Source organism: Mya arenaria, chromosome 8 (assembly GCF_026914265.1).
Source record: "Mya arenaria isolate MELC-2E11 chromosome 8, ASM2691426v1".
NCBI classification, from domain to species: Eukaryota; Metazoa; Mollusca; class Bivalvia; order Myida; family Myidae; genus Mya; species Mya arenaria.
In genome coordinates, this window is record NC_069129.1 from 50,224,581 (window position 1) to 50,237,783 (window position 13,203).

The 13,203-nt window shown below is 34.6% G+C and overlaps 1 long non-coding RNA gene across 1 annotated transcript; it reads right to left on the reverse strand.

Annotated features, from left to right (window-relative positions):
* Positions 1-2,567: 2,567 nt before the first annotated feature.
* LOC128243011 (uncharacterized) lies at positions 2,568-7,836 on the reverse strand. Its single transcript, XR_008262752.1, has 3 exons — positions 7,734-7,836; positions 5,319-5,447; positions 2,568-2,623 (listed from the first exon to the last, which is right to left on the reverse strand). It is a non-coding gene; the product is annotated as an uncharacterized LOC128243011 (long non-coding RNA).
* Positions 7,837-13,203: the final 5,367 nt, after the last annotated feature.

Genomic DNA, 13,203 nt, shown 5'->3' on the forward strand with positions numbered 1-13,203 from the left:
TCGATAAATTGCTCTTTTGCGAGCGTTTCTCGCACGTCATTTGGTGCGCTTGGATATGCCAAATTTGTGAGACGGCGAATATCCTGGCCTAGCTCTGACATTGTCTCAGTAGCTCTTTGTTGCCGGTCCCTTAACTGTACCCGGTACAATTCAGTTTGATTTGGAGGTGCAAATCGATCCTCCAAAGCACTCACCAACTTCTTGTAGTCGGTAGTGTTATTTGCAAGGTTTCCGAATACACCTTGCGCCTGTCCCCTCAATGAAACAGACAGATACAGGCCTTTTTGATGGTTATCCCAACCATTCAATGAAGCACATGCTTTAAAATGGGCTTTATAGTCCGCCCAGGCACTAGTCCCATCATAAGTCGCGGGCTTCATAGTTAAACCCCGACCAACTGTGCCCCCACTATTGCATATTTGCTTCGTATCTTCTAATGGCACAGTTTCTGAACAACGTGCATTCTTCCTTCGTGCTGTAACGAATTTATCTGGCCTGTCATTATCCATGCACTCCGTCTGGCATGCTATGTTCGTAAAGGAAACACTTGATTTATTTGGCGTTTCAGGCAACAACCGTCTTGGTCTTGTCAATTTTGAATGAAAAGCTGGGGTTGTTTCTACCAGTTCTCTTTTACCAAATGAACTAGGCATATCCATCCTACCACGCGGTATATTTTCTCTGACTGGTGTAGAAGCATTTATTTTATATGAAGTTATGTCAATCTCTCGTTGCATTGCGTCAATTTCTTGTTGTAACTTCATTATATGGAGCTGTCGCCTTAAATCATCTATCTCTTGCTCCATATGACGTTCACGATCACTTTTTCCGGCCATTGTCGTAGGTTTGTGAATATATATGAAAATTCAAATAGTCCCTCGTTGGGCGCCAAATTTTGTAACGTGCCGGGGCTAACTTTCAAATGATTATATATAAGATTTTCCTCTTTGGCTACTTTGCCAAATAATTTGCACTAATGATTATTTAAAATGATTGGATCGTGAAAATAATTATCGTTCAATCACTGATAAATCAACAAAGATTGGAATATTTACAGTTTTCATAGACGCACATATTAAATTATCTAACTTTTCCTATATCCCTAGCTTTTCACTTAAAAACTGTACTTAATAGTATTATGTCAATGTATGGTAAGGACTTTTGAGTTTACTTTCATTACTTCTATTGTTAAGGAGGCGCTTTTCTATTTAATACTCTCTGGTTCACAGTTTATACCAGACTTATATCTATATTAATATAGATAGTTCGGTATAAACCCCTAGGGAATTAACATGTATATTTGCCGCTAGGACAAATAGTGTTTAATCCCTATTAGAGACAATAAATATAATACACCTTGTCTTATCAAGTTGTTGCTCTCGCAGAAGCCAGCACAAGAATGAATAAAATCCGCTGGTTTGCTGTATTTATACTCACGATATCACGTGACCACATTGGACGGTCCTAACCGGTTGGAATAGTACATTTTCAACGTTAAGTCTTTTTCCGTAGGGGTTTCGCCTTATATTTTCATATTTTCAGAAAACAACATTATTATTATAAATCGCTGTTTGCATCATGATTATTATTATTCAACCATCTTATTTTAATTTACATTCATGTTGTATCATTAACTGTTGTTTTTATTGAGAAATTCACTCTCTACACTAATTTCATACCCCATATTAAAAGTTAAGCATTAAGTGCAGACAACAGTTTAACAACGTATCGCTCGGCCCAAATTTGCTACAATACCATAAGTAAATTTAATACTAGATTTTTTTCAATATATGGTATCATCCTCAAAATAAGAGCTTTAATCACTTATCTTATTAAAATGAAAAAGAAGTAAAATTATTTTTGAAAAACGAAATCACTGTAAATAGCTCTAACGATAAACAATCATTAGTTTCCCCTTATCGTCTATTAACCTGTTGAAACTAAAAAGTGAAAACATAATAACAACTTTATGCATCAGTTACAGTAAATACGTTCAACTTCGTTTCAAAGTAAACTATGGCTTTTATATGAACACTATTTAATTTAAAAAAAAACACTTATTATTTCCAGTTCGACCAAGTCGTTTGATTATCGTAAAATATATACATTATAAATTCGCTTTCTGAAAAAAAGAATTTGTTCACATTTAGTTTTCTCTTAAATGAAAAGCTGGTGAACACTCAATATACTGCCGGTTGACCTGGTGCAGCCAAATCAAACATATCATTTATATTTGTCTTTTGTTTTCTGACTGCAGTAATCTCAATCTAGGCCACCCAGTGTCAGAATTTGACTGAGTAATAAATGTGTTGGGTGTTAATTTGAACTTTATGGGAGGTTTTATAATAAAGTACACGTATAACACCACCTTAAGTATCATGGTGTTAACAAGACAGACCAAACGTTATTTAGTTATCGTTTACCGCCTCTCATTAAAGAGAGGTTTCGAACACCATAAGCTGAATGATATATCTTTGCCTCAAAGAATGGACCCCATTACTCATTTACTCACTTATGTCACAATGTGTCCCCGTGTATCCTCGTGTACACTGACATAAGAAACTTGCGCCACTGGAAAAACATGAGCCGTGCAAACATGGATCTGGCTGACATGGGTCTGACACTGAAATTATGATGTAAAGATATTTGCAGTACCTTTTATTTTGCAGCATACATGTAGAGTCAAATGATAGCTTCTTCTTGTAGTTAAGAGCATTTCACATCTATGGCAAACTAAATATGTATCCAATCACTTTATAGATTGTTCTTGAAGTTGAGAACATTTGAAATCTATAGCAAGAGAAATGGAAAGCATTGACAATCTATGGCAAGTGAGATCTGTAGTAAATCAAATAAAGGCTTTTTGTAGTTAAAATATTTTACATCGATGGCAAATGGAATATCACAATATGTCACTTAATCCTGGTTTGAAGAGTTGTATTTTATAATTTTTGAGAACAATATCATATTTTTTAAGGGAGTGTTATCCTTGATAGCTTTCTTTAACTTTAAAATTGTCTGCCTTCTATTATTCGGCGCTTTGTGGAATCATTATTTAACCTCGTGTTTGGCTTCTATTTTGCTTCATTTTTATTTTGCTTCTTTATGGCTTATCCAACTTATATGTATTGCTGAAACCTGTTTTCGAAAGTGTTCTATCTTTACACTGAGCATGATGGCTGTTTTTTTCATGTTGACTTATTGTATGTTTGTATAACTTTATTTTCATTGATTGGCCTCACAATAATGGAATCTGAATCTCGCGCATGCGCTGTTGTTTTAAAGCGAAATATGCTGATTATGTTGTTAAATGTTAATTCTTTTCGAATTCATATATTCATTGTGTTATAATGTAGTTGCTTTAGCAATACATTTCAACCTATTGTGGGAAATGTTTTAAAGGTGTTGCTGGATTATTATAGTGCTTATATAGTGTGTTCAATATTTAAGGTGAATTTAAATATGTTAGTATTTTTATTCTGAGGTAAACAAACACACCCATTAATTCTTGACTGCCTGACACCCAAACTGACTTATAAACACATTATCCTAGATATATAATTTAAGTCACAAGGAATGTTTTAACGCACACAGGCACGTATTAAACATGGCGGTCATCTATTGACCATGCACATAGTTCAGATCAAATGACCTGAGATTGCAACTTTGTTTGAAAGGGCTTTATACGAAGTTCAAACTTGGCGACAATCCAGTGTCCCCGCTGGAAATGTATGGACCTTAAACCAACAAATTATGGTCCCAAAGTCAGGTTTGCCGGGAAACACTTAGTTAAGGCAATGAAACATCAATGTCATGTCATGTCAGGTTTTGATGAGAGTTATCTTAAGATACTTAATCATTTTCATTGGCCTGGCCTCAAAGCAGATGTTTCTAGGTACTGCAAATCATACCAAACGAGTCAGATGGGTGGAAACACTAACCAAACAATGACAACAGTTTATTTAATATCAAGTTATATTGATAATTTTCCTGAGGACATCTTATTGGATAGTAATACCAACGATATGATTAATATTTTAATTATATATCTATTAAATTTCCTTTTCCATATTCAACAGCAAAAATACAGCTACCCGCATTGAAAAATCCGTATCAGCATACCGTCGTTTTCTGATTCCGTATCATTCTAGTACCATGTGCAGTCTAGGAACTACTTTTGCGTCGCTAAAATAACGTGACAAAAATAACTTGGAAAACCTGTCTTATTTAAAATACATAACATAACCTAATGTTACTCACGCCACCAGCAGCAGTGAAATATCCAGGAACATGATTTCCGATTCATCTATTATCTAGTCAACTGTTTGCAAATTCGAAGATGATGAATTGTAACATTACCGCGCACCAAAACAAAACAATAATGCAAATTCGCATCATATATAGTGATAGCGATTGAACTTCCCCCATTAATGATCGTTAAAATATCCTACGGAAGTTCACTTTCGGCCATGTTGTTAAAATGGCCGCATGTGAACTAGAAAGACGATTTGTTTATACCGAAATACCGTTTATGTTTTCTATTCTTGTGCTGTCACATTTAATTATAAGCCTATTTAAAGCCTATTCCTGCATTTTAACCTTTTAATAGGTTCATTATAAACTGTAAAGTTCCTTTACCATAAACTTATTTAGGTTCTCAATACAGTTAGACAGTCATGTGTACTTCCCCGAAGTTATTCCTTTAACAAATGTTATGTGTGATTTTTTCCAACAAACACTGCACAAGTTACCGATCAACTAATATATTTGATCAGCCAATCATTATGAACGTCAAGCTGCACGAACATAGTTTACCAGACATTGAATAATATGATACGGTCAATCTGTTTAGTTACTGAATAATAAGCGTGTTAATATGTATACAATGTATTTAATTGCAGTACGATAGTCTGTACAAGAGTCTCTAGGTTTCAGCCGTCTTTCGCAATACTAAACATGTACCGTCAATACTGTTTCAATAGACGTTCCTGCCAGACAATAAACTTTTGATAAATTTGCTTAAGAATGTTAGTGCATTATAAACGGAGGCATTTTATTGTATTCATATAAATAATGTGAGCATAATCTTTGGCAATATTTTTGCACAGTTTTATGCAACTGTTTATTAATACATTGGATCAAAGTAAACACTCTCCAATAATATGTCACAATAAAAAAGGTGTGTACATAACGCCTCTTATATATGACCATGCGAATAATATTTAAAAGAAGGTGTTCTTGCTTATTTTAACCGGTTTAATTTTTTTATAATCCATACCTAATCATTGTCTAACTTTTCATACGCAAAAAGCCCATACCTTGATTGCAGTTGGAACCCGTATAACCACTTTGACAGGCGCATGTGACATGGGTGCCCTGACTCGTGCACGTGCCATGTATGCAAGGGTTTGGCAAACAAGGATCGGGAGCAGTCGTTGTTGAGATAGCTGAATAAAACAAACTAAGGTACATTCTTACTCATTCATATTAACGTACTGAAAACCTCTATCGTCTCCTCCAATAACTGGACAGTACATGTTGAAATAATAAAAGACTAATTACAATATTATCTCTATCCAAACTTGATGCTTCTTACTGAAAAGGTGAATTCAATTTGACGAAATGGCTGAATAATACCTATTTTTAACCTGGTACTTGTTGTGTGTTTTAGCAGATTTCAGCAAATTCAATTAGTTTTATTCAAATCTCTCTCAGATATACACGGTTTGAAAGACAACTGGTTCAGAAGTTCTCCATTTGCAGTTAGAACTTCTTAATATGTACCTTTGCTGGTGTAGGTACAGACGGGAAGGTCGTTTCCCATTTTAAGCTTTCATCCTTATAGTGCTCATATACTCTGTTATAATTGCTTGTGGATTTAATTATGTGGATAATTAGATATTATTTTAACAAAATGAAAATGTTTTCACATTACTTATTATCAATGACTTTGATAAAACTATTAGTAAATCCAAGTTCTTTTTGCTTTTGTTTAAATGCGTTGTTGTATTTCTCTGTTGCGTTTGGTGGTCATGCAATATCGATAATGTGAGGTAGACCATGGTTTGTATAAACACTGACCCACACGTATTTCCGGGAGTATCCCGGGGTGCATTGGCAGTAGATGGTGCTACCGCTCGAAAAACATGACCCATGTATATAGCGATCTGGCTTACAGCTGTGGCAGCTGCAGCAGTCAATGATTTTATGTGCACAAAATGTTATTGTGAACACAATGGAAATACAAATAGAAAGCGTGAAAGAAATTATATTTGAAACGTTCCGTTGAGAGTTGGTCGACTTATTTACCACACCCTCAATTAATGTTGAAACGTGCTGAAACAATGTACTGTTTGATTTTAATTTTCTTACAATAGATGTTAAGAGGAACATTTACCATAAAATCGGGGTCCGAAATAAAAAAAATATGCATTTAGATAAAATACCTTACCGTCTGAAACGGCACCAGAAAATTCTTGTTTATACTTTTTGACATCCCGTTTCAGACTTCTTTGTGCATTTTTTGCACCCCTTTATGCAATAAATCATTAATGGGCTTAAATTTGAAAAAAGATAACTCTCTCCAATTCGTCACAATAAACAGGTGTGACCATATCGTCTCTAACATATGATAATGTAATTCATATAAAAAAGGGTTTGTTGCCTTTCAAAATCTTTGTTTGTATAATCTATACGTTATGTCGAAATCAGTCTATATTTTTTGAGGATATGGAAAACAAGGATTGGGAGAACTCGTAGTTGAAACAGCTGTATAAAAAATGTATATTATTTCCCGTTCGCAAACATGTTACAGTTCGCAAGCATGTCGAATAGAGGTGGCGTCCATAATTATTTTAACTCACGACTCATGTTATAATGTATCTTGTACTGCATGCTTTATTTTTAGAAATTCCTAAAGTATAACCGTAGAAAAAGTATGCATACATGTTGCAGATACTAGTATTTGCGTATTTTCAAAAAAGAGTGACTTCGTCAACTGTGATGCCGATGGAGCATTTAAAAAAATAATGGCATTCAATTATTAAACTTTGTTATTGTCATAATCTTATATGGATAAGAAAATCATGTATATTATGGCTATTTTATATGTGTTCGTTTTTCTTATTTGTATCTATCATTACCGTATAAATCGTCAGACAAATTAATTGCACACTCTTGGTCATGCAATCTAATTTGTCTGAAGGATTTAGACCAAGCAGAAAATGAAGATTCAAATAGTTCGAGTTGTTGGGGAAGCAATTACCAGAGTACACGAAATATTACACTTTTATCCATTGGCTGAATTCGAGTTTTTAAATTTGTTTTTTTGTTTATTATTAATAATAAATACCATTGAACAAAGTGAAAAAAACAGGTAAATCTATTCATTATTTTCATGAATATGTTTTAAAAATACATGGTATCAATTCTTCGAAATAATTTGAGATTAAAGTAAACTAAGTTAATTTGAACATTTTGTAATCATAAAAAACAATTTATTCCTTCCCTTCAATAATTCAAATTTTAAATGCCCAAGACCCCAATATCACCAAAAACAATCAATGCTCAGTCTCAACTAGTCTTTGTTTTAGATGTATAGCTTTAATTCAATTTTTACTGAAGGATTTTGCTTATGCTTTATACATTTCATATCAAACTAGTGATGTTGCATTGATGGGAGCAATACTAGTTTAAAAATGGCAAAAGCTGGTGCTGGACGCCTTTAAACATACCGCTTTGATCACAGTCAACACCTGCCCATCCCTGGTTACAGACACACTTGTACAGACCATTAGGGCCCGAATAACATAACCCGTGCAGGCAGGGGCTTGGGCTGCAGGGGTGTGAAAAAGAAAGTGTCTGCACCAATAAGGTAAATAGGGTAGTGAATACATTTCCTCTGAATAAGTCCAGTATTCACTGGAGCGGATATATAATGACAGTTCAATATGGTGTGGCAATAGTGTGTCAAAATTAGTCCGGTAACAATATGCTAGATACAAATAAGTGTCTGAATAATGGGTTTTAGAACAAAGAGGCCTAATTATTCAGGTTATTACGGGTCTTAAAATAGTGTCTAAATAGGCCAGGTAAGCAGAGTGTCTGAACCAGTCAGGTAATCAGGGATGTAACAACACAGACGGGTAATTAGGGTCTGAAAACACAGTGTCTGAACAAGTCAGGTAGTCAGAGGTATAACAACATTGTCAGGTAATACGGGGCTGGAAACAGATTATCTAAACAAGTCGGATAATCAGGGGTGTGACAACACAGACCGATAATCAGGGTCTGTATACAGAGTGTCTAAACCAGTCGTGTAATCAGGGGTGTAATCTTAGTTTAAATACATTATATTCATCGTATAATAATATCAAGCAGCATATTATAAACTTAATCTACTGTACAGGATTTAAAAACACTAGAGGAAAGATCTGGTCATTTCAGTGTGGTTCACGGTCGGATAATGAGGGTCAAACAAGAGAGCCCGAATTGTTTCTACATACCCAATCTGGTTATCAGACGTATGAAACAGAGTGTAGAAAATGGCAGTGTTATCAGATTGATCAGGGCTTGAACACATCAGGAAGGTTATCCGAGGTGTCACAGAAGACTGCATAATTCCGTTCATAAAGTTCAGGTGCATTTGAACAGGGATATTTATATGGGTCAGCCAATTGTATTCAGAAAAACAGAAAAGTATTATCAAGATGGGCCAGGTAATTAGTAATCTACAAATAAGTGCCAAATTTGGACATGTCAATCCTAGAATAAAATCAGACAAGCCATCAAATGTACCGGTTAATATGTCAAACGGGTCAGGTAATCAGGAATCAACAGAATAGTTTTTGTCTTAATAAGTCTGGTATTCAATGTAGTGGACACAGAATGTATGAATCAGTAACAGAGGTAAGTTTGGTGTGAAATTAGTGTGTCAAAAGTAGTCCGGTAGCAATGAGCTGGATTCAAGGAAGTGTCTGAATAATGGGTGTTGGAACAAAGAGGCGAAAAGGGGTCTTATCATAGTGTTTGAATAGACCAGGTAATCAGAGAGTCTAAACAAGTCGGGTACTCTGGGGTGTAAAACACAGTGGGGCAATAAGGGTCTGAAAACAAGGTATGAAATATGTGTAGAAAATGGCATTGTAAACAGATTGACCAGGGCTTGAACACATTAGGAAGGTTATCCGAGGTGTAACAGAAGACTGCATAATTCCGTTCATAATCTGCAGGTGCATTTGATCAGGACTCCATATGTGTCAGGCAATTGTATTCAGAAAAACAGAAAAGTATTATCAAGATTGGCCAGGTAATTAGAAATCTACAAAGGAGTGCCCAATTTTGACATGTCAGCCCAAGAGGAGAATGAGATCACACCAGTTGTCATGTGTTGTCAACATTGACTTTGAAGGAGAAACCTTTTAGAAGACAGTTTCATACCTGCGACTAATGCTGTTGAGGTTGCAGGTGACAATACCGCCAAGGCTGTATACAGAATTACAGGAAAGGAGGCACCTCCCAAAGCCATTCTCACATAAAAGACAACTATAATTCCCTCACTATTTAGCTAACTTGAAGTTTTGGTGATATTGACCTGAAGGCTTATTTTGCCATAATTTGGTCATTGGAATGCACCTTATCTTATCATTCTTCTGTACTTAAATACAATTTGAACGCAGCACATTACACGATTTAACGACAAGTTCAAGGTTCAAGTTAACTAGGGGATCACTATTTATTTTGCTCGTTTAAGTCATAAGCCATTACGAGATAAAGCCTTTCTGTTAATGGAAATTGTATCTAACTGACTTAGAATACAACCTAATTGGCTGACACATAGTCGTAGCAAACTCTGACGCAGGGTGTGTGTATCGGATGAATGACAGTAGGCGGACCTTTAAAAAACCGCGAAACTGATAACATATAACATTCAATTTAGATGATATATGACTATTTACATCACAGAAATCGTATGAGTAATTTGTCTTAACGTACCTCAAAACATTTTATGTACCTTGATTTTTTCTTGATGTAGTAATACTTGAGATTCTATTCATAACATAACTTAATTACGGTCGAAATCAAATTCTCGAGTCTAGTGCGAAGAATTCACCAAAATGTTTCCTAGAAAATAGTGATATTAGATGTGGAATCAGTGACTGTATGAACTGGAACATTGCTGGCAAACTGCATAGACTGAGCATTTTGCTTGGTTCTAAGTAGACGGGGTATTATCACAGAATGTTGGATATGTCCTCGTGTTGATTTGGATTTGGCTAAAGTTGTTTATGTATGTAATGTTTTTGTGTCTTGATACATGTTTTATTGGCTGGCCCCATTAGAGCATTAAGGTTTGGTTCTGAGCCTTTTCGATTCATTATTGATTATTATATTTACATTATACTATTTATACACAAGTGTATACAGTGACAAAGCATTTAGCATTCTACGCATGTATATATCTTACATCGTGTTACATAAACAAAAAAAAGTAATGCACAGTCCCATTCTATACCGTGTTGCCAACTTAATTGTTTCTTGATTAATCAAAAATCAAAATACCATCAATCGCATCTGCTGCGTTTTGTTAATATTTCTCTTGTTTTAGTAAAAAATATATAAGTTTATATAGAGATATCACCATAGCAATTATGCGAAAACATCATTTTTAAAAGGTATATAGTACTCCCACGTATCTTTTTAACCGCCTTCGTAAATATGGAATATTATGATAGCACGTTTCTTTTTCGTTTTGTATGCTGTCGATTTCAGTGAGTAAACACGTAGTAGCAGTTAGGTTTCTTAAGTAATACTGAAAAAGTGTGTCAGAACGGATCAGATTACGAGAATTATACACAAAAGTAACCAATCTGGACAGGAATATAAGGGGTTTTTTACTCAATTTTGTTTTCTCATAATCTAAAGTACACAAAAGTGTGCATATTGCATTATCATACGAACAGAAAACGACAACAGTGGCTTAAGGGTTTTTCAATACAGCGTACTGTATTTATACTGTTGGATATATAGAAAATTAAGTAAAAATTATGTTATTCGACCCACAAATGAACAATTTTTTAATAGCTCTATATAACTTGATGCTTAATTTTGAAGTCTGGTTACCCATATAATGCTTTTGTTTGGAAGAGTAGCTATAGCTATAAATATCAAGCTCACAAATATTTAAATTAAGCGCTATATCTACAAGTCATTGCAGTTTATGTATTGTTCTTTAGTTCAACCAGAATTGGAGGTGAAATGAAGTTTTTGCAATCTTTGAATCAAACTTTTAACACATTCGTTCTCTATATAAAACGCTCTTTTGAATGATACTTAGATAGTATGAGGTCAACAGGTACCAACATTTGACATCATTCGGAACTCCCGGCCATTTTTCTCGAAAACAACCTCGGATGTATGCCGGTACATCAGTACAAGTAGTTCGTAAAAATTTGAATTATATCATTAATTAAATGTAGTGTTTTAGCTTGTTTATGTTGATCTTAGGTTAAATTGATTGCCAGTGAAGTGTATTATTGCAAACATAGTTAAGATTTCCAAGGGTTAAGTCATTAAGTTTAACTGCTTAATTAAATTACTACGCAATCTGCTTGCAGCGGACTTAAAAAGACTCGATTTCTGACATTGTAAAATATATTCGAGGTTGTTTTCAATGAAAATTGCCGAGGAGCTCCGAATGCATTTGACATATTTGTGGGTCGGAAAACTTAAACAGATATTTAGATATCCAATGAAATCTATATTTAGTGAAAAATATATATTATAACTGTATGTTTGAATTTCAAAATTAATTATCAGCTTGGTTATTAAAGTACTATGTGAGTAAAAATATATCACCAGCATGAAATATATAAATAAATCGCTTCAAAAGCGTTTAAAATAGCTCTAAAATTTTGTTTGCATTGACAATGCTTTAAAGATCCAGGAATTGTCGTTGGAGGGGGCATAACTTAGGGGCGCAATCTTTTGACAAGAAACTCTCCATCAGAACTGAAATTTATATTGTTAAAAATGAAAGCAGGAGTGTTCGATTACACCCTATTTTTTTTAAAAAACTTGTTAGTCCGAAATAATTCATTTTCAGCTGTTTCATTACTTCTTCTTCGATAGTGACATAAGAAGTAAGCTATGGCGTTTTTGAGTAATGCCTCAAGAGATCAAAGTGAGTGGGTTGTTGCTAACTTTGTACCAAGAGTACACTCAAGCTGGCAAATGTTGTGAATACTGTAAACACAATTTACAACGTGCTTTGAATTAATCAAGATTGTATTGATTAACAATACTTATCACTGAATTTTGGCCTTATGCTTTAAACCTCAAACTGATGTTTTATACATTTTTAAAATGAAGTGTTTTATGGAGGATTGAAAGGGCCAACATCGGGATAGTTGGTGCGGAAATCATTGGTTTGTCGACAAAGTCATACGCCTGCCGGTCAACGAAATAACAAGCCTTGGAGCCGCCGGAACGTTTCAACATATTGCTGAGCTGGTATCTGCTGGTAGTAGACCCTGACACCGTTACATAAGTTAATTTTTTACCTCAGTATTTTATTGATTGTAAAACAAGAAATCACGTTATCAAAATATTCATTAATCACTCTATTTGTTACAGTCTTAAGTGAGATTGTGGCAATGTGCTAATCGGGAACCTGAAGAACACGAAGGAAAACTCGCATTTCTTGGCGGCCACCTACAAAAACTTTTATGTGCCCAGGCGGGAAATTAAAGCTTAAATTATCTTATTGTTCGGAGCAAGATACAAAGGAAATCCCCCGAATTTTGACACAAGAACACAGACCCACAAGTTGCCATTTTCTAATTAACGACAAAAACGTTTGTACATATCTTGAGGCCGATTCAAAGTTTTAACTAACGCGACATAAGTCCAGACTTTTCGTTAGGTTTTCAGTCTCTTTAAATGAAAATATGTTTTGGCACATGTTATGAGTTTTCATAATAACAATTTTATTGCAATAAGTAAATAAGTATGCCGTAGGCACGTTATTGTTGCGGGTTAAAACTACACTGAAATGTGTTCTATCATAAGAATTCCGAATTTCCACACTTATCGGAACAGCTTCCGGTATAAGTTTGCAAATCCGGTTTACTTGCAAACTTAGTTTTTTTATTGTCTTAGATATCAACTTCAAAAGCGACACATAGAAAGTTTGCCCATTAAATA